Source organism: Oncorhynchus tshawytscha, linkage group LG12, assembly GCF_018296145.1.
Source record: "Oncorhynchus tshawytscha isolate Ot180627B linkage group LG12, Otsh_v2.0, whole genome shotgun sequence".
In the NCBI taxonomy this organism is placed as follows: Eukaryota; Metazoa; Chordata; class Actinopteri; order Salmoniformes; family Salmonidae; genus Oncorhynchus; species Oncorhynchus tshawytscha.
Genome location: NC_056440.1, coordinates 6402294 through 6425936, shown reverse-complemented (window position 1 = coordinate 6425936; position 23643 = coordinate 6402294). Strand labels below are relative to the sequence as shown.

Here is a 23643-nt window from a genome sequence, read left to right as displayed (position 1 = left end):
CAAATACTTGTTCTCCCCACTGTATATATGTTTTAGCAGCGGGCATATCTTTGTCGCAGTGGGACATATCGTTGTCGCAGTGGGACATATCGTTGTTGCGGAGGGGCATATCGTTGTCGCGGTGGGACATATTGTTGTTGCGGGGGGGGATATCGTTGTTGGGGGGGGATATCGTCGTCGCGGTGGGACATATCGTCGTCGCGGGGGGCATATCGTCTTCGCGGGGGGACATATCGTTGTCGCGGGGGACATGTCGTTGTTGCGGGGGGGGCATATCGTCATCGCGGTGGGACATATCGCTGTTGCAGGGGGCATATCGTCGTCGCGGTGGGACATATCGTCTTCGCGGTGGGACATATCGTCTTCGCGGTGGGACATATCGTCGCGGGGGGACATATCGTCTGTCGCGGGGGGGCATATCGTTGTCGCTGGGGGGCATATCGTTGTCGCGGGGGACATATCATTGTCGCGGGGGACATATCATTGTCGCGGGGAGGACATCTCGTTGTCGCAGTGGGGCATATCGTTGTTGCGGGGGGGGCATATCGTCGTCGCGGTGGGACATATCGTCATCGCGGTGGGACATATCGTTGTTGCGGGGGACATATCGTCGTCGCGGTGGGGCATATCGTCTGTCGCGGGGGATATCGTTGTCGCGGGGGACATATCGTCGTCGGGGGGCATGTCGTCGCGGTGGGACATGTCGTCGCAGGGGGCATATCGTCGTCGCAGGGGGCATATCGGCATCGCGGGGGACATATCGTTGTCGCGGGGGCATATCGTTGTCGCGGGGGGCATATCGTTGTCGCGGGGGACATATCGTTGTCGCGGGGGCATATCGTTGTCGCGGGGGGCATATCGTTGTCGCGGGGGGACATATCATTGTCGCGGGGAGGACATATCGTTGTCGCAGTGGGGCATATCGTTGTTGCGTGGGGGCATATCGTCGTCGCGGTGGGACATATCGTCATCGCGGTGGGACATATCGTTGTTGCGGGGGACATATCGTCGTCGCGGTGGGGCATATCGTCTTCGCGGGGGGGGTATATCGTTGTCGCGGGGGACATATTGTTGTCGCGGGGGACATATCGTTGTCGCGGGGGACATATCGTCGTCGCGGTGGGACATATCGTCGCGGGGACATATCGTTGTCGCGGGGGGCTTATCGTTGTCGCGGTGGGACATGTCGTTGTCGCGGGGGCATATCGTTGTCGCGGGGGGCATATCGTTGTCGCGGGGGGCATATCGTTGTCGCGGGGGGCATATCGTTGTCGCGGGGGGCATATCGTTGTCGCGGGGGGACATATCATTGTCGCGGGGGGACATATCGTTGTCGCAGTGGGGCATATCGTTGTTGCGGGGGGCATATCGTCGTCGCGGTGGGACATATCGTCATCGCGGTGGGACATATCGTTGTTGCGGGGGGGACATATCGTCGTCGCGGTGGGGCATATCGTCTTCGCGGTGGGGATCGTTGTCGCGGGGGGATATCGTTGTCGCGGGGACATATCGTCGTCGCGGGGGGGACATATCGTCGTCGCGGGGGGACATCGTCGTCGCAGGGGGGACATGTCGTCGCAGGGGGCATATCGTTGTCGCGGGGGGACATATCGTCGTCGCGGGGGGCATATCTTTGTCGCGGGGGGCATATCTTTGTCGCGGGGGACATATCTTTGTCGCGGGGGACATATCTTTGTCGCGGGGGACATATCTTTGTCGCGGGGACATATCTTTGTCGCGGGGGGGGACATCTTTGTCGCGGGGGGACATATCGTCTTCGCGGTGGGACATATCGTCTTCGCGGTGGGGCATGTCGTCGCGTGGGGGTGGGGCATATCGTCGTCGCGTGGGGGTGGGGCATATCGTCTTCTCAGCGGTCACTCTCACTAGGGTATAGTTTATGGTTCAGAGAGAAGAGAGTCTCAGGGTGATGTTACAGGATCAGCCTTCTGGACGAATAGGATTATGACAGAGGGTCGAGCAGTAACGTATAAATATACATATTTCCCTCTCAGTGAAGATACAGTTGAAGTCGGAAGTTTACCACCACTTAGGATGGAGTCCTTAACTCGTTTTTTAAACCACTCCACAAATTTCTTGTTAACAGACTATAGTTTTGGCAAGTCTGTTAGGACATCTACTTTGTGCATAACACAAGTCATTTTTCCAACAATTGTTTACAGACAGATTATTTCACTTATAATTCACTGTATCACAATTCTAGTGGGTCAGAAGTTTACATACACTATGTTGACTGCCTTTAACCAGCTTGGAAAATGCCAGAATATGTCATGGCTTCAGAAGCTTCTGATTGGCTAATTGACATCATTTGAATCAATTGGACCTCCACAAGTCTGGTTCATCCTTGGCCGCAATTTTCAAACGCCTGAAGGTACCACGTTCATCTGTACAAACAATAGTACGCAACTATAAACATCATGGGACCACACAGCCGTGATACCACTCAGGAAGGAGACGCGTTCTGTCTCCTAGAGGCGAACGTACTTTGGTGTGAAAAGTGCAAATCAATCCCAGAACAACAGCAAAGGACCTTATGAAGATGCTGGAGAAAACAGGTACAAAAGTATCTATTTCCACAGTAAAACGAGTCCTATATCAACATAACCTGAAAGGCCGCTCAGCAAGGAAGAAGCCACTGCTCCAAAACCGCCATTAAAAAAGTCAGACTATGGTTTGCAACTGCACATGGGGACAAAGATCGTACTTTTTGGAGAAATGTCCACTGGTCTGATGAAACAAAAATAGAACTGTTTGGCCACAATGACCATCATTATGTTTGGAAGAAAAGGGGGAGGCTTGCAAGCTAAATAACACCATCCCAACCGTGAAGCACGGGGGTGGCAGCATCATGTTGTGCGGGTGCTTTGCTGCAGGAGGGACTGGTGCACTTCACAAAATAGATGGCATCATGCGGAAAGAAAATGATGTGGATATATTAAAGCAACATCTCAAGACATCAGTCAGGAAGTTAAAGCTTGGTCACATGGGTCTTCCAAATGGACAATGACCCCAAGCATACTTCCAAAGTTGGGGCAAAATGGCTAAAGGACAATGAAGTCAAGGTATTGGAGTGGCCATCACAAAGCCCTGACCTCAATCCTATAGAAAATATATGGGCAGAACTGAAAAGGTGTGTGCGAGCAAGGAGGCCTACAAACCTGACTCCGTTACTGTCAGAAGGAATGTGCCAAAATTCACCCTACTTATTGTGGGAAGCTTGTGGAAGGCTAGCCGAAACGTTTGACCCAAATTAAACAATTTAAAGGCAATGCTACGAAATACTAATTGAGTGTATGTAAACTTCTGACCCACTGGGAATGTGATATAAGAAATAAAAGCTGAAATAAATCATTCTCCCTACTATTATTCTGACATTTCACATTTTTTAAATAAAGTGGTGATCCTAAGTTTTTACTAGGAATTTTCACTAGGATTAAATGTCAGGAATTGTGAAAAACTGAGTTTAAATGTATTTGACTAAGGTGTATGTAAACTTCTGACTTCAACTGTAAATCCATTGCAGAGGCCAAGACTAAAAGCCAATTTATGCTTGATTCGAAAATGTGGTCAGAGGCTCCATGCGGAGGGTGTGATGCAATAGCAGAGCCTCCAGGAGGTGTGCAGATGCTCCGTACCGCATCGCCATGTGACTCCCAAATGTTTTAACGATGCAGAGGGCTCTGTATAGTTCCGCATTGACATGATTGGTTGACGGTAGGTGGGGGCGGAACACATCGTATAAACACAAAGTCACTTCCTTGACAACAGCTCTGCGCTGCTCGGCGAAGTGCAAGAGGTATGAATGTCCTGACTTCTGCAGAGGCACCGTAAATGCAGACATTAGATTGACTATGCGCCCAGATGCACAGCGCACTTCTCTCTCCAAAATGCGCTCTCTCTCTCCCTCCTCCTATTTGTACACATTCATGGTTTCATAACTTATTGTATGTATTGTTTGCATTTGATTGTTAGTGTCTATCAATTCCCAATCACATAGTGCATTCAGACCCCTTAACTTTTCCCACATTTTGTTACACTACAGCCTTATCCTAAAATTGATTCAATAAAAAAATTCTCAAAACACAGTACCCCATAATGACAAAGCAAAAAGTTTATTTTTATTTTTGCAAAATGTATTTTAAAAAAAAAGTAAAAAATGCGTAAATATTCAGACCCTTTGCTATGAGACTCGATTGGACTAGACTCGATTGATTTACCTGTGGTAAATTAAATTGATTGCACATGATTTTGAAAGTTAACACATCTGTCGAAATAAGGTCCCACAGCTGACAGTGCATGTCAGAGCAAAAACCAAGCCATGAGGACAAAGGAATTGCCCGTAGAGCTCCGAGACAGGATTGTGTCGAGGCACAGATCTGGGGAAGGGTACCAAACATTTCTGCACCATTGAAGGTCCCCAAGAACACAGTGGCCTCAATCATTATTACATGGAAGAAGTTTGGAACCACCAAAACTGAGCAATCAAGGGAGAAGGGTCTTGGTCAGGGAGGTGACCAAGAACCCGATGTTCACTCTGACAGAGCTCCAGAGTTCCTCTGTCAAGATGGGAGAACATTCCAGAAGGACAACCTTCTCTGCAGCACTCTACCAATCAGGCCTTTATAGTAGTAGAGTGGCCAAACAGAAGCCACGCCTCAATAAAAAGGCACATGACAGCCCGCTTAGAGTTTGCCAAAGGGAACCCAAAGGACTCTGATCATGAGAAACAAGTATCTCTGGTCTGTTGAAACCCAGTTTGAACTCTGGCCTGAATTCCTATTTTGCCAAGATAATCCACCTGACAGGTGTGGCATATCAAGAAGCTGATTAAACAGCGTGATCATTACACAGGTGCACCCTGTGTAACTTTCAGCTCCCTCCAAAGATTTTCTATTGGGTTCAGGTCTGGAAACTGGCTAGGCCCCTCCAGGACCTTGAGATGCTTCTTACGGAGCCACTCCTTATTTGCCCTGGCTGTGTGTTTCGGGTCGTTGTCATGCTGGAAGACCCAGCCCACGACCCATCTTCAATGCTCTTACTGAGGGAAGGAGGTTGTTGACCAAGATCTCGCGATACATGACCCCATCCATCTTCAATTTTATCCCTGATGTCTGGTCTTGGCCATTGTGGAGAGGTTGGAGTCTGTTTGATTGAGTGTGTGGACAGGTGTCTTTTATACAGGTAACGAGTTCAAACAGGTGCAGTTAATACAGGTTATGAGTGGAGAAAGAAAAACAAACAGGTCTATGAGAGACGGAATTCTTACTGGTTGGTAGGTGATCAAATACTTATGTCATGCAATGAAATGCAAATTAATTACTTAAAAATCATACAATGTGATTTTCTGGATTTTTGTTTTAGATTCCGTCTCTCACAGTTGAAGTGTACCTATGATAAAAAGTACAGACCTCTACATGCTTTGTAAGTAGGAAACACTGCCGATTTTGCAGGTGATCGAATACTTGTTCTCCCCACTGTGTGTGTATATATATATATATATATATATATATATATATTTAACTAGGCAAGACTATATGACTGCTGCAATGATAACCATGGTCACTGTAGTATAATGGTTGCTATGGGTATCATGGCTGTTACCGTGTTAATGATTGCTGAAAAGAGACGGATCAGGCAGACACAAAGACTGGAAGAAAGACCGACGGAGTACTCTAAAAGGCTGTTCCTAGATCAGCCCAGAGTGAACAGACCAACACCAGTACTCTGGCCTTTTTTTTTTTTAGATCGCATAACTCTTAACAGCTGGCCATAGATCAGCTTGGGGAGCGATCCCTGTTTTTGTGTGGTTGTTTTGTTGTGAGAGCTGGTGTCTGCCTGTGAGGAGAGGGCAGCATAAAACATACTGTTCACCTCCTCTTTTGAAACGAGTGCTTGTGCCACAAGAGGCAGAGAAGAGGCAGGAAAACGAACCAGATTGTGTGTATGTGTGTTTTGCATATTGCAGACTCAGACCTGGGAGTAGTAGGCTGTGACGGTCATGGAATTTTTGGGATGATTGTTATTGTCCAGCCAAATGACTGCGGTCACAGTAACAACCGTTTGAATAGCAACAACAACAACAACAACAACAACAAAAGTTGTCCTCTCCGCTCCTGACTGCGTATGTTGCCATGGAAACAGAACGAACAGGACGGGCGTCCCCATTCACGTCAATAATGGCTGGACTTGACACCCGTTGCAAGTGCACAGGACCCATAGGAGCAAAGCAGGAAGTGGAAGCTGGATATGTATCCTTTAAAAAAAAATGTTTTAAATATGTGCCGTGATTTGTTGATTTCAACTCAAACGTCATGACAAAAATACATTCCATTACATGTGGCACACCCATTTGAATGAACGTTCTGTATTACCATGGCAATGATTGCATCACAATACCAGGCAGCCATTGTGAGTGGACCCATGAGTTTACCAGTCAGATTGCCAGAGTAAGAGATTCAAAGCCCGTTCTAGTCATTATATATCTGCGTGCTGCAGCTGCTGGTGCTGCTGCTGGCGCTGCTGCTGGTGCTGCTGCAGGAAGGGGAAGGGGGGGAGTTTTCTCGGCAACCAAAGACTCGTTTGATACAACATCTTGCTTGTTTCAGCAGGAAGCAACAAAGTTTTTTAACCAATGACGTTAAAGTGTCCATGTTACCGCAGAAACAGACTCAACCGCATTAATGTTTGGCCGTTCCGTCTTCAGTTAACTGTTCGTTCCAGACAACAACAACAACAACAAAAATACTTTTTATTTTTATTCCATAGGCGAGCTGCGAGCTTGTTCTATTTTCTGTTGCAAACGGAGCACGTGTGTAATCTGTGATTCCAGAAGCCCCTCTGGTGTGTGGCTGTGTGTTCTCTGTTTTACAAAGTGGTAGAATGAGGGAGTTACAGGGGACTTCTGTTACAATGTGGTGGTGATGGAGGGACTTCTGTTACAATGTGGTGGTGATGGAGGGACTTCTGTTACAATGTGGTAGTGATGGAGGGACTTCTGTTACAATGTGGTGGTGATGGAGGGACTTCTGTTACAATGTGGTAGTGATGGAGGGGACTTCTGTTACAATGTGGTCGTGATGGAGGGACTTCTGTTACAATGTGGTGGTGATGGAGGGACTTCTGTTACAATGTGGTAGTGATGGAGGGACTTCTGTTACAATGTGGTGGTGATGGAGGGACTTCTGTTACAATGTGGTGGTGATGGAGGGACTTCTGTTACAATGTGGTGGTGATGGAGGGACTTCTGTTACAATGTGGTGGTGATGGAGGGACTTCTGTTACAATGTGGTAGTGATGGAGGGACTTCTGTTACAATGTGGTAGTGATGGAGGGACTTCTGTTACAATGTGGTGGTGATGGAGGGACTTCTGTTACAATGTGGTGGTGATGGAGGGACTTCTGTTACAATGTGGTGGTGATGGAGGGACTTCTGTTACAATGTGGTAGTGATGGAGGGACTTCTGTTACAATGTGGTGGTGATGGAGGGACTTCTGTTACAATGTGGTGGTGATGGAGGGACTTCTGTTACAATGTGGTGGTGATGGAGGGACTTCTGTTACAATGTGGTGGTGATGGAGGGAGTTACAGGAGACTTCTGTTACAATGTGGTAGTGATGGAGGGACTTCTGTTACAATGTGGTAGTGATGGAGGGACTTCTGTTACAATGTGGTAGTGATGGAGGGAGTTACAGGAGACTTCTGTTACAATGTGGTGGTGATGGAGGGAGTTACAGGAGACTTCTGTTACAATGTGGTGGTGATGGAGGGACTTCTGTTACAATGTGGTGGTGATGGAGGGAGTTACAGGAGACTTCTGTTACAATGTGGTAGTGATGGAGGGACTTCTGTTACAATGTGGTGGTTATGGAGGGACTTCTGTTACAATGTGGTAGTGATGGAGGGAGTTACAGGAGACTTCTGTTACAATGTGGTGGTGATGGAGGGAGTTACAGGAGACTTCTGTTACAATTGGTGGTGATGGAGGGACTTCTGTTACAATGTGGTGGTGATGGAGGGAGTTACAGGAGACTTCTGTTACAATGTGGTAGTGATGGAGGGACTTCTGTTACAATGTGGTAGTGATGGAGGGACTTCTGTTACAATGTGGTGGTGATGGAGGGACTTCTGTTACAATGTGGTAGTGACGGAGGGACTTCTGTTACAATGTGGTAGTGATGGAGGGACTTCTGTTACAATGTGGTAGTGATGGAGGGACTTCTGTTACAATGTGGTAGTGATGGAGGGACTTCTGTTACAATGTGGTGGTGATGGAGGGGACTTCTGTTACAATGTGGTGGTGATGGAGGGGACTTCTGTTACAATGTGGTGGTGATGGAGGGGACTTCTGTTACAATGTGGTAGTGATGGAGGGACTTCTGTTACAATGTGGTGGTGATGGAGGGGACTTCTGTTACAATGTGGTAGTGATGGAGGGACTTCTGTTACAATGTGGTGATGACGGAGGGACTTGTTACAATGTGGTAGTGATGGAGGGGACTTCTGTTACAATGTGGTGATGACGGAGGGAGTTACAGGAGACTTCTGTTACAATGTGGTGGTGATGGAGGGAGTTACAGGAGACTTCTGTTACAATGTGGTGGTGATGGAGGAGTTACAGGAGACTTCTGTTACAATGTGGTAGTGATGGAGGGAGATTATTTTCCTTGTGAGTCCTCATCAGATGATGGTGTGTCTGTTTCTGTTACAATGTGGTAGTGACGGAGGGACTTCTGTTACAATGTGGTGGTGATGGAGGGAGTTACAGGAGACTTCTGTTACAATGTGTAGTGATGGAGGGAGTTACAGGAGACTTCTGTTACAATGTGGTAGTGATGGAGGGAGTTCTGTTACAATGTGATGGTGACGGAGGGGGGGGGGGTTCACAATGCCCTTGGTCTAACTGCATGGCTGTTCCTGACTGTTAGATACACACACCACCTCTCCTCACCCCCTCAACATCCCCTGTTTTATTCACTACCTCTGTCTCCATCTCCCTGGCCTCCCCTCATGCAATTGGCCAGTGTGTGGTGCTCTGCCCCCAAGCTGGTTTCTGATTGGCCTGCTGGTGCTGTGGTGCAGCTGCGGATGCCTTCCTTTAAGAGGCAGTCTAGAGTCTAGACTGCTGCGCTGTGGCCGCAACATCGACTCTCTCTCTCTCTCTCCTCTCTCTCTTCTCCTCTCTCTCTCCTCTCTCTCTTCTCCTCTCTCTCTCCTCTCTCTCTTCATCTATCTATCTTCATTCCTCTCACTGCATGTTGATCTGATCCCTGTCTTTGTGTATTCTGTCCCTTTCTCCTCTGTTCCCTCTCTTTCTGATGTGAGGAGACTGCATGCTGAAGGTGAGTGGAGTTGACTGCGAGACCAGCTATATGTCTCTTTCTCTCTCGCTCTCTGTTATTCTGTCTCTTAAGTAGTGATTGAGGATTCCATTGTAAGTAATCTGTACCTTTTTTTTAATGTGTGTGCGTTTGCTGTATGTATCAAGCCTGTACACTGTTGAGGTGTCATGGAGGGTCTTTGATTATTTTCCTTGTGAGTCCTCATCAGATGATGGTGTGTCTGTTAGCTATGGGTCCTGATGCCATATGATGGTGTGTCTGTTAGCTATGGGTCCTGATGCCATATGATGGTGTGTCTGTTAGCTCTGGGTCCTGATGCCATATGATGGTGTGTCTGTTAGCTATGGGTCCTGATGCCATATGATGGTGTGTGGGTCCTGATGCCATATGATGGTGTGTGGGTCCTGATGCCATATGATGGTGTGTCTGTTAGCTATGGGTCCTGATGCCATATGATGGTGTGTCTGTTAGCTATGGGTCCTGATGCCATATGATGGTGTGTCTGTTAGCTATGGGTCCTGATGCCATATGATGGTGTGTCTGTTAGCTATGGGTCCTGATGCCATATGATGGTGTGTCTGTTAGCTATGGGTCCTGATGCCATATGATGGTGTGTCTGTTAGCTATGGGTCCTGATGCCATATGACGTCTCTGTCTGTCTCGCTGTCTGTCTCACTGTCTGTCTCTCTCTCTGTGTTGTTGGTCAGAGCCTGTTTCTCTCTGTCTGTGGCTGTGTGTGCTGTTGGTCAGAGTCTGTCTGCTATATCAGAGTCTGTCTGCGGTGTCTGTCTGAGCCAGTGTCTGTCTGCGGCCTGAGCCAGTGTCTGTCTGCGGCCTGAGCCAGTGTCTGTCTGCGGCCTGAGCCAGTGTCTGTCTGCGGCCTGAGCCAGTGTCTGTCTGCGGCCTGAGCCAGTGTCTGTCTGCGCCCTGAGCCAGTGTCTGTCTGCGGCCTGAGCCAGTGTCTGTCTGCGCCTGAGCCAGTGTCTGTCTGCGCCCTGAGCCAGTGTCTGTCTGCGCCCTGAGCCAGTGTCTGTCTGCGCCCTGAGCCAGTGTCTGTCTGCGCCCTGAGCCAGTGTCTGTCTGCGCCCTGAGCCAGTGTCTGTCTGCGGCCTGAGCCAGTGTCTGTCTGCGCCCTGAGCCAGTGTCTGTCTGCGCCCTGAGCCAGTGTCTGTCTGCGCCCTGAGCCAGTGTCTGTCTGCGCCCTGAGCCAGTGTCTGTCTGCGCCCTGAGCCAGTGTCTGTCTGCGCCCCGAGCCAGTGTCTGTCTGCGCCCTGAGCCAGTGGAGCTGCAGTGCGAAGGTTCATATTACATTTAAAAAAAGGAAGACGTGTGGGACAACAGTGGGATATCTGATTACACAATCACCATTAATCAGTCAATCATGAAAGTAATGCTAGAACGGACTGGTCGGATCCTAGATTGTTTCTAGAGAAGAAATGGCCAGAAAAGTTGCATCATCATTTTTAAAATGTTACCTTTTTATTTAACTAGGCAAGTCAGTTAAGAACAAATTCTTATTTACAATGACGGCCTACCAGAAGGCCTCCTGCGGGAACGGGGGCCTGGGATTAAATCTATAAATATAGAATAAAAACACACACATCACACATGTTTGATGTCCTTGAAGACTGTCACGGTGGCCCACTTACTCAGACGACACTGTCTCGTTGCTTAATCATGGAGTACAGGTTGCTCTCAGCGTCATCTCATGTAAATCATTTCAATTTTTATACTCTTTTTTTTTGTGCCTGTATTTTTCATTGAACAGGCCATGGCCTGAACCATTAAATGCCCCCACTAGAGGGCAATGTCGCCCCCTATTTCGACATATTCCGTTCCTATGACGAATGACGCAGGCTTCTGATAAATATTTGACATTAGCTAGCTAATGTTATCTGTTGTTGCGGCACTGTGTTTAAAAGAATAGCCAGCTAGGCTAGACAATGGCTGGTTCTGGAGTTGGATTTGTCATAAACATTGAGGGAAAAACTTCACCACAGATGGATAGGGGAGACCAGTGTCTTTGACGTTCCATCTATTCTTATCTCCAAAGATCTTCCAGAAATTGCGGCCGCGAATCTGCAATAGAAATAGAAAGAATAAGATGACCCTCCGGTAATATGGTTAGCCTAGCTAGTGAACGGTTTGGTAATATGGTTAGCCTAGCTAGGGAACGGTTTGGTAATATGGTTAGCCTAGCTAGTGAACGGTTTGGTAATATGGTTAGCCTAGCTAGGGAACGGTTTGGTAATATGGTTAGCCTAGCTAGTGAACGGTTTGGTAATATGGTTAGCCTAGCTAGGGAACGGTTTGGTAATATGGTTAGCCTAGCTAGTGAACGGTTTGGTAATATGGTTAGCCTAGCTAGTGAACGGTTTGGTAATATGGTTAGCCTAGCTAGTGAACGGTTTGGTAATATGGTTAGCCTAGCTAGTGAACGGTTTATTTTTGTTCAGTATATTTCTTTGGCCATTTTGAGGTCGGATTTGATGTAGCTCAGAACGTGTGTAATTTGGTTGGATTTGAAGAAAGGTAGTCTAAAAGCAGGAGAGGTAGAGTGGAAAGGATTTTCCTCGAAGCGGGTAAATATGTTTAGCTTGTTTAGCTGGTCCATGGAATTCCATTCACTGTGTTGTGTTGGTCCATGGAATTCCATTCACTGTGTTGTGTTGGTCCATGGAATTCCATTCACTGTGTTGTGTTGGTCCATGGAATTCCATTCACTGTGTTGTGTTGGTCCATGGAATTCAATTCACTGTGTTGTTGGTCCATGGAATTCCATTCACTGTGTTGTTGGTCCATGGAATTCCATTCACTGTGTTGTGTTGGTCCATGGAATTCAATTCACTGTGTTGTTGGTCCATGGAATTCCATTCACTGTGTTGTTGGTCCATGGAATTCCATTCACTGTGTTGTTGGTCCATGGAATTCAATTCACTGTGTTGGTCCATGGAATTCAATTCACTGTGTTGGTCCATGGAATTGAGAGCAGAACTGTAATCAACAAATGCAGGGAAGGCTGACTCCCTGTTATGTGGTCATAAAACATTGGTTTGTCTAGATTGATCTCAAACGTTTTTGACGGTAAAGAACAGAGAACTTGAAATCCCTCAGATTATTCTGATTAAGGTTGGGATGTTTTTTGTTGTTTTTTTTAAATTCAAGGACTGGCATTTGCTGAAGATTTAATTAATTTCCCATCAATATATTAGGCTAGATACGCTGGTGTAGAACCTTCTGAAAAAAATACTTTTAGTGTATGTGTGGGAGAATTCAAACTTGTCCAATTATTTCCTAAATTAAATTTGAACACTGGTATTTTTTAAAGCTGGCTACAGCTGCTATGTGCTTTCACAGAAGTTAAGTGTCTGGGGGGGTGTGTGTTTGTGTGTGTGTGAATTGTGTGTGTGTATTGTGTTGGTGTGTGTGTGTGTGTGTGTGTGTGTGTCATAGGTGATTTGTGTCATAGGTGAGTGTTTGTATGTGAGCCTGTATGTAAGTGATGAGTGTATAAATAGAAGTGTTTGTGAATTTGGTCTCTTCAGAACTTTGTTCTGTTTAATTTGTATTGTTTGTATATCATTGTAGTTTAAATTTGTGTGACTTGTCCGTCAGTGTTTTTTTTGTGGACCCCAGGAAGAGTAGTGAATGGGGATACCAGGAGACAGGAATATTCTAGAATGAGCAGATGGGAGAGTTCTGTGACGGTTCTAAAATGGTTCTGGTGTCTGTCTGCTGCAGCTGTCTCGTTCACTGTTTCCCTGTTTAGAATATCAGGCCTGACAATTCCCCCTGACACACACACACAGCTATCTGGTTCTGTTGGTTCAACCACAGTTGAACCACCTTCTGAAAGATCCTTGTAGTTGCCCTTGTCAGTAGAACTGTCCCTTTCATCGCGCCGCCTAAAAGCCAAGTCTAACATGCCCAAAAACCCTAACCCTAACATGCCCAAAAACCCTAACCCTAACATGCCCAAAAACCCTAACCCTAACATGCCCAAAAACCCTAACCCTAACATGCCCAAAAACCCAAACCCTAACATGCCCAAAACCCTAACCTAACATGCCCAAAAACCCTAACCCTAACATGCCCAAAAACCCTAACCCTAACATGCCCAAAAACTCTAACCCTAACATGCCCAAAAACCCTAACCCTAACATGCCCAAAAACCCTAACCCTAACATGCCCAAAACCCTAACCCTAACATGCCCAAAACCCTAACCCCTAACCCCTAACCCTAACATGCCCAAAACCCTAACCCCCATGCCCAAAAACCCTAACCCTAACATGCCCAAAAACCCTAACCCTCTAACCCTAACATGCCAAAAACCCTAACCCTCTAACCCTAACATGCCCAAAAACCCTAACCCCTAACCCTAACCCTAACATGCCCAAAACCCTAACCCTCTAACCTAACATGCCCAAAAACCCTAACCCCCTAACATGCCCAAAAAAACCCTCTAACCCTAACATGCCCAAAAAAACCCTCTAACCCTAACATGCCCAATAACCCTAACCCCTAACCCTAACATGCCCAAAAAACCCTCTAACCCTAACATGCCCAAAAACCCTAACCCTCTAACCCTCTAACCCTAACCCTCTAACCCTAACCCTCTAACCCTAACCCTCTAACCCTAACCCCCCTCTAACCCTAACATGCCCAAAAACCCTAACCCCTAACCCTAACATGCCCAATAACCCTAACCCTCTAACCCTAACATGCCCAAAAACCCTAACCCTCTAACCCTAACCCTAACATGCCCAAAAACCCTAACCCTCTAACCCTAACATGCCCAAAAACCCTAACCCTCTAACCCTAACCCTAACATGCCCAAAAACCCTAACCCCTCTAACCCTAACATGCCCAAAAACCCTAACCCCCTAACCCTCTAACCCTAACATGCCCAAAAACCCTAACCCTAACCCTAACCCTAACATGCCCAAAAGGCAGTAGTGTCGATAAGCTGCTTGAGAACATCCCGGGTTCGTCTCACCTTCTCGTTGTCAGCAGTTTGAGTATGCAGACCTTTATCCATTTTATTAGTCAATGCAGGTTTTTCCCAGAAGCTTGAATCTAATGTGGGCAATGAAACACCCCCCCCCCACCAACAAAAAAAAAACACTACATTGTCGTTAGCGTCAGCTAGCCATTCTGGCGGAGGAAACTGCACTCAGGTAGCTAGCTGGTTAGGGCAAATTTAAATAAATTGCACAACTCGACACAAAAATAAAGTTCTGAAACCAAGAAAACAGTATATAATCTACCTCCGTATCCTGTCGTTTGAATAAACCAATTTGAATTGAATAATTCCCTAAAAATGCCTCTATCACTATTCACCATCTTAATCTATCCAATAATATCACCAACTCACCAAGCTTCTAAGTCACACATGCGTAGTACCAGGGTAATTCTCTGATCCTTTGATCAGACAATTGATTTGGTTGGAGGACGTCCTCTGGAAGTCATCATAATTACCATGTAAGTCTATGGAAGGGGGTGAGGAGAACAAGCCTCCTAGGTTTTGTATTGAAGTCAATATAGCCAGAGGAGGATGGAAGCTAGCTGTCCTCAGAGGGAGGGAGCTTACAGTGCTGGGTGACAGAGGGAGGGTGCTGGAGAGAGGGGGGACAGATAGGGTGCTGGAGATAGGGGGTGGGCTGTGGGACCAGAAGGGTGGGCCCTGGGACCAAGGGAGGGAGCTATAAAGGGAATGGGCTCTGGGTCAGACAGTAGGGAGCTGGAGAGAGAATGGGCTCTGGGACAGAGGGCGGGAGCTAGGGATAGGGGTGGGCTGTGGGACAGAGGGAGGGATTGAGGAGAGAGGGTGGGCTGTGGGACAGAGTTGTGGTTGAGCTGGACAGAGGGGGGGAGCTGGAGTGTTCCAGAGAGGGTGGGCTGTGGGACAGAGGGAGGGAGCTGGAGAGAGGGTGGGCTGTGGGACAGAGGGAGGGAGCTGGAGAGAGGGTGGGTTGTGGGACAGAGGGAGGGACAGAGGGAGGGAGCTGGAGAGAGGGTGGGCTGTGGGACAGAGGAAGGAGCTGGAGAGAGAGGGTGGGCTGTGGGACAGAGGGAGGGAGCTGGAGAGAGGGTGGGCTGTGGGACAGAGGAAGGGAGCTGGAGAGAGGGGGAGCTGGAGAGAGGGGGGGTGGGCTGTGGGACAGAGGGAGGGAGCTGGAGAGAGAGGGTGGGCTGTGGGACAGAGGGTGGGAGCTGAGAGAGAGGGTGGGACAGAGGGTGGGAGCTGGAGAGAGAGGGTGGGACAGAGGGAGGGAGCTGGAGAGAGAGGGTGGGCTGTGGGACAGAGGGAGGGAGCTGAAGAGGGTGGGCTGTGGGACAGAGGAAGGGAGCTGGACAGAGGGGGGGAGCTGGAGAAGGGTGGACTGTGTGTGAGTGGAACGAGCGCTAGTAGAGTGGGATGTTTTAGGAAGGAGATTCGTAGCCCATGTGCCCAGAGCACACAATCAGTTAATGTGTTAGTCTGGCTTTCAAGCTGGTTACATTTAAATTCCCTGTTAGACAATAGGCTGTATAGGCACGATGTGCTGCATTTACCTCCTGTATGTATAAATTGACTTGGATAATGTTTTGGGGAAAACAAATCAGACCGTTCCATTGTGTATCAGGATGAGTTTTTTTTTTAATCAGAAGGTGAGATTTCTCTGGGGGGGTTTGAATCCTGTGTGGGGGACATGGGCATCGCAGGCAGGTTGCTTCTGTCCAAACCCGGGTTGAAATACCACTCAAAATAATTACAAATACTGAATCTGGGCTTGATTGAGCTTCCCTTGTGCAATGGAAAAAATGAGAAAGTGCAAACCCTGTGCATCTGGCACTCCAGGTTAGGCTGAAGCAAATGCTAAAATAATTTGAAAGATTTTAAATGGTATTTGATACCAGGTGTGTTCCTTCATTTCCAGAAGCTGTTATTGTAGCGGACTCCACTGCAGTACACCAACCATCTGTCTGACACATTCTAACACATTCTGGCGGTGAGAGAAAATGTTTGTTATCGTACCTACTCCCATAATCTTTTGCTAGTGTCTGGTTCTGCCGCTTTGTGATCAGTTGGGTTACCAGATAGACAGGCTGAAATTATATTGTTTGCCATGACGCTGTCCCTGTCTGCCCAAATACAGGCCTCCATTCAACTCATAAACAACATTTCAGCTCGCGTCTTCACACAAATATAGGTCTGGGTAGAGTTCATAAACAATGTGTCAGCTACCTACAGTAGAGGTCTTCACAGTTTAAAGTTAGACCCGTTTAGAAATGGATCTGTGGCAATTTTTTTTACGTTTACATTTTTAGTAATTTAGCAGATTATCTTGAGCACCTTACAGTAGTCAGTGCATATACATGTTTTGCACTTTTTTCTATGACGGTGGCACGTTGAAAGTCACTGAGCTTTTCAGTAAGGCCGTTCCACTGCCAATGTTTGTCTATGGAGATTGCATGGCTGTGTGCTTGATTTTTATACACCTGTCAGCAATGGGTGTGGCTGAAATAATACCAAATCCACTCATTTAAAGGGGTGTCCACATACTTTTGTATACATAGTGTGTATATATATATATATATCTTGACTTTCCACATTTTGTTGTGTTACAGCCTGAATTTAATAAATTAAATTGAGATTGTGTTTCTGGCCTACACAGAATAAATACCCCATAATGTCAGTGGAATTTTTATTTTTTTATTTTTAGATATTTTTTATATATATATATTTTTACAAATGAATAAAACATGATAGCTTAAATGTCTTGAGTCCATATGTATTCAACCCTTTTGTTATGGCGAGACTAAAATTGTTCAGGAGTAAACATGTGCTTCATAAGTTGTGTGTGCAATAATAGTGTTTTAACATGACTTTTTAAATGACTACCTCATCTCTGTAATGTCCCTCAGTCGAGCAGTGAATTTCAAAAATAGATTCAAGTGCAAAGTCCAGGGAGGTTTCCCCCTCTCAAAGAAAAGCACTTTTTGGTAGTAAAAAAAAAAAAACATCTTAAAAAAAAAAAGGAAATTGAATATCTTTGAGCATGGGGAAGTTATTAATTACACTTTGGATGGTGTATCAATACACCCAGTCACTACAAAGAGACAGGTGTCCTTCCTAACTCAGTTGCTGGAGAGGAAGGAAATTCTCTCTTTTTTTTCAACTGATACCCCATCTCTTTGCTTGACATCATGGGAAAATCAAAAGAAATCAGCCAAGATCTCAGGAATTTTTTAAATTTATATTTATTTGACAACAGACCTACTTATATCCTATCTTTAAATAGACCGACCTTCATTTGGCCAACAAAAATGTCTCAACAAAATTAAACAAAACACTTTTTGCATATTTAAAGAACCTGTTTAGATTCTTAAGTAGATATGCAATAATGATCATGAGAAAACAAATGATAAATGTGATAGTAAATTTAAAAAAAAATCTTTGTCCACTACAATATTAAAACTCGGCTCTTGTCGGTTTCTTTTCACTGTACTCCGTCTCCTCTAACTTTAATTTTACTTGAATGAAAAAGTCCATCTTTGCAATCGACAGTAGCCAAGGCTTAGCAGCAGTTGCGCATGAGGTGAGCAGCTGGAACCAGCTGGGCATTTTTAAAATATATTTTTTTACCTTTATTTAAATAGGCAAGTCTTTTAAAGAACAAATTCTTATTTTCAATGACGGCCTAGGAACAGTGGGTTAACTGCCTTGTTTAGGGGCACAACGACAGATTTGAAACCTTGTCAGCTCGGGGATTTGAACTTGCAACCTTCCAGTTACTAGTCCAACACTCTAACCACTAGACTACCTGCTGGTTACTAGTCCAACTCTCTAACCACTAGACTACCTGCTGGTTACTGGTCCAACTCTCTAACCACTAGACTACCTGCTGGTTACTGGTCCAACACTCTAACCACTAGACTACCTGCTGGTTACTAGTCCAACTCTCTAACGACTAGACTACCTGCTGGTTACTGGTCCAACTCTCTAACCACTAGACTACCTGCTGGTTACTAGTCCAACTCTCTAACCACTAGGCTACCTGCTGGTTACTAGTCCAACTCTCTAACCACTAGGCTACCTGCTGGTTACTAGTCCAACTCTCTAACCACTAGGCTACCTGCTGGTTACTAGTCCAACTCTCTAACCACTAGGCTACCTGCTGGTTACTAGTCCAACTCTCTAACCACTAGTCTACCTGCTGGTTACTAGTCCAACACTCTAACCACTAGGCTACCTGCTGGTTACTGGTCCAACTCTCTAACCACTAGGCTACCTGCTGGTTACTAGTCCAACTACTCTAACCACTAGGCTACCTGCTGGTTACTAGTCCAACACTCTAACCACTAGGCTACCTGCTGGTTACTGTTTACTAACCACTAGGCTACCTGCTGGTCCAACACTCTAACCACTAGGCTACCTGCTGGTTACTAGTCCAACACTCTAACCACTAGGCTACCTGCTGGTTACTAGTCCAACACTCTAACCACTAGTCTACCTGCTGGTTACTAGTCCAACACTCTAACCACTAGTCTACCTGCTGGTTACTAGTCCAACACTCTAACCACTAGGCTACCCTGCCGCCCCATAAGCTGTACGTTTTATTGAGTTGCAATTGGCTGACACATAACAAGCTTGCGCTGCTTTCATCATGTCACACACATGAAATTAACAGAGGACCGGTGCAATCGGGTCCAGTCGATAAATCCATTCACTTAACAGAAGACGGGTCCAGTCGATTTAAATACATTTTAATTAACAGTGGACAGGTCCAGTCGATTTAAATACATTTTAATTAACAGTGGACAGGTCCAGTCGATTTTAAATACATTTTAATTAACAGTGGACAGGTCCAGTCGATTTTAAATACATTTTAATTAACAGTGGACAGGTCCAGTCGATTTAAATACATTTTAATTAACAGTGGACAGGTCCAGTCGATTTTAAATACATTTTAATTGCACCTACCGAGACCCGTGGCAATTATATCAGACCTGACCCAGGTCCTAGACAAAAGTAAGAATTTGGGACCCGAACCTGGAATTTGGGTCTCTAGAAGACATCTAACCTACAGTATTCACCGAAATACAGATCTGGAGTCTGTTCATAAACAAGTGTCTGCTTAGAGCAATTTACTGTCTTAACCTAAGTACAGGTCTGGGTATAGCTCATAAATAATGTGTCAGTTACCTAGTATCTATTGTCATCACCCAAATACAGGTCTGGAATCTGTTCATAAACAAGTGTCAGCTTAGAGCTATCTACTGTCGTCACCCAAATACAGGTCTGGGAACAGCTCATAAACAAGTTGTCAGCTACCTAGTATATACTGTTTTCACCCAAATACAGGTCTGAGGTCAGAATCTAAATATGTTTAGGCTGTTGCTAGTGTTAACTGGTTGAATCCATAAACATGTTTTGTTCATCTGAGAATAGCCCCTTAGCTGCCTGTCTGTCTCAGCCTTGGGAAGTCTGCATGTACTTATAGGCTCATTTAAAAAAACCTCTTCACTGCTTGTTTGTGTTGTGGCGGTGACTCTCTCACTAAGAACCTTTTAAGACGGCAAGCTGCAGCAGGAGGACTAAAGCAGTGAGAGCAGGGTTCGGACTCGTCCTGACTACACTGTAAATAATGTTTGGTGCCGTCTACTGGAGCTAGCCTACTGGAAGATGGTAATGTTTTAATGCTTATTTTAATTACTACTTGCTTGGTAGGTATATGTTTTGTTTGGTCCTTCTGCTTGGTAGTTATACTATGCAATTTGTTGAAAACTAGACATTAGCAGTAGGTTTTTAGCTAGTGTAGGTTGCTAACCGGGAGGCTTTGTAGTGTCATCGGCCAGCTAATGTGGGGAAATGGGATACCTCGGCAGTTGCACAACTGAATTAATTCAACCGAAATGTCTTCTGCATTTAACTAAACACCTCTGAACACCTCTGAGGGGGAGCTGCCTTAATCAACATTCACTCCAGTTGTTGTGGGTGTTAACTGCTTTGCTCAAGGGCAGAATGGCAGATTTTTTTCCCCTCACGTTACCGGCTCGGGGATTTGAACAAGCAACCTTTCGTTTACTGTCCCAATGCTCTAACCATTAGGCTACCTATAGGCTGATAACTGGGAGACTGTATAGAGGTATCAGCTAGGTGGTAGCTAGTACTGGCTGATGACTGGGAGACTGTATAGTGGTATCAGCTAGGTGGTAGCTGATGACTGGGAGACTGCATAGTGATATCAGCTAGGTGGTAGCTGATGACTGGGAGACTGTATAGTGGTATCAGCTAGGTGGTAGCTGATGACTGGGAGACTGTATAGTGGTATCAGCTAGGTGGTAGCTAGTACTGGCTGATGACTGGGAGACTGTATAGTGGTATCAGCTAGATGGTAGCTGATAATTGGGAGACTGTATAGAGGTATCAGCTAGGTGGTGGTTGACTGGGAGACTGTATAGTGGTATCAGCTAGGTGGTGGCTGACTGGGAGACTGTATAGTGGTATCAGCTAGGTGGTGGCTGACTGGGAGACTGTATAGTGGTATCAGCTAGGTGCTGGCTGACTGGGAGACTGCATAGTGATATCAGCTAGGTGGTAGCTGATGACTGGGAGACTGTATATTGGTATCAGCTAGGTGGTAGCTGATGACTGGGAGACTGTATAGTGGTATCAGCTAGGTGGTAGCTGATGACTGGGAGACTGTATAGTGGTATCAGCTAGGTGCTGGCTGACTGGGAGACTGCATAGTGATATCAGCTAGGTGGTAGCTGATGACTGGGAGACTGTATAGTGGTATCAGCTAGGTGGTAGCTGATGACTGGGAGACTGTATAGTGGTATCAGCTAGGTGCTGGCTGACTGGGAGACTGCATAGTGATATCAGCTAGGTGGTAGCTGATGACTGGGAGACTGTATAGTGGTATCAGCTAGGTGGTAGCTGATGACTGGGAGACTGTATAGTGGTATCAGCTAGGTGGTAGCTGATGACTGGGAGACTGTATAGTGGTATCAGCTAGGTGCTGGCTGACTGGGAGACTGCATAGTGATATCAGCTAGGTGGTAGCTGATGACTGGGAGACTGTATAGTGGTATCAGCTAGGTGGTAGCTGATGACTGGGAGACTGTATAGTGGTATCAGCTAGGTGGTAGCTGATGACTGGGAGACTGTATAGTGGTATCAGCTAGGTGGTAGCTGATGACTGGGAGACTGTATAGTGGTATCAGCTAGGTGGTAGCTGATGACTGGGAGACTGTATAGTGGTATCAGCTAGGTGGTAGCTTATGACTGGGAGACTGTATAGTGGTATCAGCTGGCTGATGACTGGGAGATGCTGATATAGGATCGGTGTAGCCTTTTATATCATAATGAATATACTGATATGGATACTGATCCTAGATGACATCCTGCTCCAAGGCTCTTTATGGATACTGATCCTAGATGATCATCCTGCTCCAAGGCTCTTTATGGATACTGATCCTAGATGATCATCCTGCTCCAAGGCCCTTTATGGATACTGATCCTAGATGATCATCCTGCTCCAAGGCCCTTTATGGATACTGATCCTAGATGATCATCCTGCTCCAAGGCCCTTTATGGATACTGATCCTAGATGATCATCCTGCTCCAAGGCCCTTTATGGATACTGATCCTAGATGATCATCCTGCTCCAAGGCCCTTTATGGATACTGATCCTAGATGACATCCTGCTCCAAGGCTCTTTATGGATACTGATCCTAGATGATCATCCTGCTCCAAGGCCCTTTATGGATACTGATCCTAGATGATCATCCTGCTCCAAGGCCCTTTATGGATACTGGCCCAAATCAGATGCCATCTTATCCGGATGGAAACCCAGTGGAGGAGAACGCAGTGAAATGTGATCAGACTTTTATAGCAGCTGTCAGCAGGGGCCTTGTTGTGGTGTCAATATGCTACTTCCAACGCTGAACACACAGCTCTCATCTCATTCACCACACACTCTTTTTATAGCCTTTTTATATAGTCTTTTTATAGCCTGGCTGCCGACAGTGTCCAGCTAACAGGGATTATTTGATTATTTTTAAAGTGCAGATGACGATACAATGATTTTCCTATTGTGACTGGTTATCAGAGTTGTCCTCTGCTTATGTTGACATGCGTGCAAGCGCGCACACACACACACATACACACACACACACACACACGTTTGGGCGGTATCAAGATGTTCATACCGTTCTTGTACCGGGGTATATGGTATTACTGGCAGTGCACAAAAGGACGCTATTCCCTATATCCCATTCCCATTTCCTATTCCCACTCCCTATTCCCACTCCCTATTCCCAGTCCCTATTCCCATTCCCATTCCTAAAAATACCCCTATATATACGGAATGCAACCCAGCCCCACACTCCCTTTAGTGGGCTTGTGTTCATTAAATACGACACCTCTAATCCACCTTTTGTCTTCTTTGCTCAATCTGTGTTACCAGTATTCAGTAGACTCACAGGATATCTATCCTAATCATGACCTCTAACCTCTCCCTCTTCCTCACTCACCCTGTGTTACCAGTATTCAGTAGACTCAAAGGATATCTATCCTAATCATGACCTCTAACCTCTCCCTCTTCCTCACTCACCCTGTGTTACCAGTATTCAGTAGACTCACAGGATATCTATCCTAATCATGACCTCTAACCTCTCTCTCTTCCTCCCTCACCCTGTGTTACCAGTATTCAGTAGACTCTCAGGATATCTATCCTAATCATGACCTCTAACCTCTCTCTCTTCCTCACTCACCCTGTGTTACCAGTATTCAGTAGACTCTCAGAATATCTATCCTAATCATGACCTCTAACCTCTCTCTCTTCTTCACTAACCCTGTGTTACCAGTATTCAGTAGACTCTCAGGATATCTATCCTAATCATGACCTCTAACCTCTCTCTTCCTCACTCACCCTGTGTTACCATTATTCAGTAGACTCTCAGGATATCTATCCTAATCATGACCTCTAACCTCTCTCTCTTCCTCCCTCACCCTGTGTTACCAGTATTCAGTAGACTCTCTCAGGATATCTATCCTAATCATGACCTCTAACCTCTCTCTCTTCCTCACTCACCCTGTGTTACCAGTATTCAGTAGACTCTCAGAATATCTATCCTAATCATGACCTCTAACCTCTCTCTCTTCTTCACTAACCCTGTGTTACCATTATTCAGTAGACTCTCTCAGGATATCTATCCTAATCATGACCTCTAACCTCTCTCTTCTTCACTAACCCTGTGTTACCATTATTCAGTAGACTCTCAGGATATCT

The 23643-nt window shown here is 46.0% G+C and overlaps 1 protein-coding gene across 7 annotated transcripts in view; it reads left to right on the top strand.

Moving 5' to 3' along the window:
- Positions 1–23643, top strand: part of LOC112262506 (sodium-dependent phosphate transporter 2-like) — a 93564-nt gene that overhangs the window by 35013 nt on the left and 34908 nt on the right. Inside the window, exon 2 of one of the 7 annotated variants that reach the window (XM_042331247.1) lies at positions 16282–16353. The exons of 4 other annotated variants lie outside the window; for them this stretch is intronic. The gene's annotated coding sequence lies outside the window, so the exon portion shown is untranslated. Of the gene's footprint in view, positions 1–8898; positions 9361–16281; positions 16354–19885; positions 20034–23643 lie in introns of those variants that run through there. 2 more of the 7 variants (XM_042331249.1, XM_042331248.1) reach the window with 2 other exon arrangements.